The 4006-nt window shown below is 38.8% G+C and overlaps 1 pseudogene; it reads left to right on the forward strand.

Annotated features, from left to right (window-relative positions):
• The window catches only part of LOC107637430, a 14992-nt pseudogene that overhangs the window by 10561 nt on the left and 425 nt on the right, over nt 1-4006 (forward strand).

The raw sequence follows: 4006 nt of genomic DNA on the forward strand, positions 1-4006 counted from the left end.
ATAAATCTAAATATTAAATCATAATTTTTTATAATCTATTTATTTAAAAAATATAGTTTAAGTTAATTCAAAAAAATCAATACGCATTGAAAAAAAAAGCATAGTTATTCTAATTAAACTAATTTAAATCAATGATTTTTTTAACTAGTATAGTAAATACTAAAGTTTAGTTATTAAAAATTTGGTTTCTTATATTTTTTAAAATAAAATATATAGAATCAGCCGCTACAAAGCTTGGCTCCGCGCTTGTTTGTAGTGAGTTTCACATAATGTCCATTTCTATTTCTATTTTGTTGACTCTTGAATCTTGATCGTTGTTGCAATTGAAACCTTCCGAAGACCACTGTTACCATGGCAAGTTCATCATCAGATCAAGGTGCAACATCATTGTCATATTTCAAGTATGATGTTTTTCTGAGCTTTAGAGGTTACACAAGGTTCGATTTCACCGACACGCTCTATCATGCTTTGATCAAAGCAAGAATCGAGACCTTCAGAGATACCGAGGGGCTGAGAATAGGGGAGGAGCTGGATGGTTCTCTTGTGGAAGCAATTGAAAGATCAAGGATGTCAGTTCTTGTACTCTGTGACATGTATCCAACTTCCAAGTGGTGCCTCGATGAACTCGTTAAGATCATGGAGTGTTCGGAGAACGGAAAAACGCGACCAGTGTTACCAATCTATTTCCATGTGCTACGATCAGATGTGCAGTATCAGAAGAATAGTTATAGAACAGCCATGATTGATCAAGAAAAAGGAAGATACAAGCACAGAGTGGAAGCATGGAGGTCTGCCTTGTCTGCAGTTGGCAGCAAATATGGACAAAACATCAGTCCACTTACGTGAGTAGTTACTTTATTTTGTAGCAAAGCTATTTAAAATTTTAAACAGGTTTCCTCCAAAATCTAGCCAAATAATAAACGTCAATCATTTATAATCAACCATCATGTAAAAATATATTGACTCTAGATATGATATATAACTTCATTAATTTTCCTAAGAGTCTGATTAGGAGGATTTTTTGTAAAATTAAGTATTTTGATTCTTAAGAGACTAATTTTGACAAACTCAAGAGTTTATTCAAGTCTACCCGAATTTGTCTTAGTTTACCTAGATCCAAGTTTTTAATGTATCTAGGACATAGCATTAACTTTCATCCTATACATGGTATGTTCATCTAGATAAAGAATTGGACATATGCGGATATATTTTAGTATGTTTTGGTCTTCCTTGGTTCATTTTTCTATATGTAAGTAGTTTTTCTATAAAAGAAGACAAATTAGAATGCAAAGAAAATGTGTATGCTGTATGCATGTGTTTTGCAGACCATGGGGTGAGGCTATTGACAAGATTGTTGAAGAGGTCACAACAAGGCTTCCTCCTTTGCCTCTGCATATTGACCGTCCACTTAGATGTGATTCTGAACTTGAAGAGGCAAAATCACTTCTACAGATTGATTCTCATGCTCCTTGTTTGATGCTGGGAATTCATGGAGATGGTGATGAAATAAGCAAATTTGTTGCGGAGTTGTATAACAAGATTAGGCCTCACTTTGTAATTGCAAGTTTTCTTTCTAATATCAGTGAGAAAACAAATGAAAGTGGTGGTGGCCTAGAACATCTACAAGAAACTCTTCTTTCTGAGATGGGAGAGGTGGTCAAGACTAAGATTGGAAGCACATTCAAAGGATCCTCTGAAATAAAACGAAGACTGGGCCAAAAAAGAGTTCTTCTAGTTTTGGATGATGTTGACAGTATACAACAACTGAATTCACTAGCGGGAGGAACTGATTGGTTTGGTCCCGGTAGTAGGATCATCATAACAACAAGATATGAACATGTGCTAGATGAGCATGCTGGTGTTGATATTAAGAAATATCGCTTCGATGAAGGTGAATTCGAAGGCAACAGAGGAAGCTCTACTATGATGGAAGAAAATGTAGTGGGATTGGAGAAAGACTTGGATGTAATAATTAATCAACTCACAGAAGAAGATTCTGCTAGGAATGTTGTTTCGATTGTTGGCATGGGTGGATCGGGCAAGACTACCCTTGCCAGAATGGTCTACAATAGCGATGAGGCCAGAGAGCTATTTCCTTGCCGCGCATGGGCAACCGTTTCCAGAGAGTGCATGTCAATGGAAGTTTTCAAAAACCTTCTCAAGTCTTTGAAGGTACCCGAAGCTGAATATGAAAATGCAGGTGAAGAGAAGTTGAAAGATATGGTGAGAAAGCGTTTGAATGGGAAAAAGTATTTGGTAGTGCTTGACGATCTATGGGAAGCAAACGTATGGGACAAGCTAAAGGCTCCTTTACCGGATAACAACAATGGCAGCATGATACTAGTAACTACTCGTAATGATCAAATAGCGAATTATGCAAGGTCAAAGGAGCCTCACCATCAACTAGGCTTGTTGGATGAAGATCAAAGTTGGGAAATGTTTCGCAATAAGGTGTTTGGCAGAGAAGAGTGTCCTCCTCCTTTAGAGCTTATTGGAAGATCAATTGCTTTCGAAAGCTGCAAAGGTTTACCATTGGCTATCAAAACCACAGCCGGGATTGTCGCGAAGAAGGAGAGATCAGAGGATGCATGGGAAAAAATCGAGAACCTGCTCCCTTACTGGTCTGTTGCTGAAGACAAGGAAGGTAAGAAGATGATGGAGATATTGAAGCTTAGCTACGATGATCTGTCTGAGAAAATGAAGCCATGCTTCCTATATCTTGGGGTGTTTCCTGAAGATATAGAGATTCGGGTGAGAGACTTAATCCAACTTTGGATAGCAGAAGACTTCATAAAGCCAATCCAAACTGGAATAACATTGATAGAACCTGAAGATATTGGTGAGGAATACTTGAAGGAGCTAGTGGATCGTAACTTGGTACAAGTGGCCAAGAGGAGGAGTGATGGCAAAGGCGTGAAAACATGTCAGATCCACGATCTCATCCGAGAACTGTGCATATTGGTGAGTAACGACAACCCTGATAACAGTAATAATGCTCGCAGGTTGTCCTTTTCCAGGAGCGAAGGATGCTATGCATGTTCGGTAACATGTAATCATTCAAGCACTTGTTCCTTGTTCGTTTATGGATATTACAGCGGGTGGTGGACAAATCATATTCCAGAAGATTGCCCAGTTAATGTGCTATATTTGAATGGAATCAGTGGGGTACCAACTGAAAAGAATGCTGAGGACTTGGAGAGGTTGAAAAGCCTCAAGTTCTTGAAAATGGATTTGGCTGCCTCACCTCCGTTATTTAAGCTTCCGAGTTCACAAACAATGCAAGTACTGTTCACTTCTACCGGAGGGAAAATAAGTGTTGATGAGGGGTTCAAGGAAATGAGACATTTGCATAGCAACAATTCTGTGCGTTTATTGGTAGATGAAAGGGTAAAAGATAGAAAGCAGAATATCCAAACCCTGTGTAATGTTTTTGTAGATTCACAACTAGGGCTCTTACTCAACAATGGCTGCTTTGCCAACTTGAGAACACTGGGTTTAGTGATATCTAAAGAAGAATATCAATTAGTATACGAAAACTTGAGGAGCCTGCACCGCCTAAGCAAGCTACGTAAACTGAAACTTAAGTATCTTTTGATGGGTAGAGAAATTCCAGTATGTAATATTATATTTCCGTCAAATCTTACCCAGATTGTCTTGTATTGGTGTGATGATTTGAAAGATCAAGACATGAATGCTTTGGGACGGATTCGCAGCCTTCGATTTTTAAAATTTCAAGAAGTAGACTGTGCCCAAGAGGTCCTTAATTGTGGTGGGGCTGGGAGCTTTCCGCAGCTTCAAGTGTTAATCATGATATGGGTGAGGGTCTCAAGTGTTACATTAGAAGCTGGTGCGATGCCTAGACTTCGACGTGCTGTCTTTTATAAGTGCTTTAGCTTGAAGAAGCAATCCCTTCCTGAACGAATGCGTTCCCCGGAATTTGACTTGCATTTTATTAAACCTGATGATGATGATTTTAAGGAGGAGGAGGAGGAGGAGGAGGAGGAGG

Source organism: Arachis ipaensis, chromosome B04 (assembly GCF_000816755.2).
Source record: "Arachis ipaensis cultivar K30076 chromosome B04, Araip1.1, whole genome shotgun sequence".
NCBI classification, from domain to species: domain Eukaryota; kingdom Viridiplantae; phylum Streptophyta; class Magnoliopsida; order Fabales; family Fabaceae; genus Arachis; species Arachis ipaensis.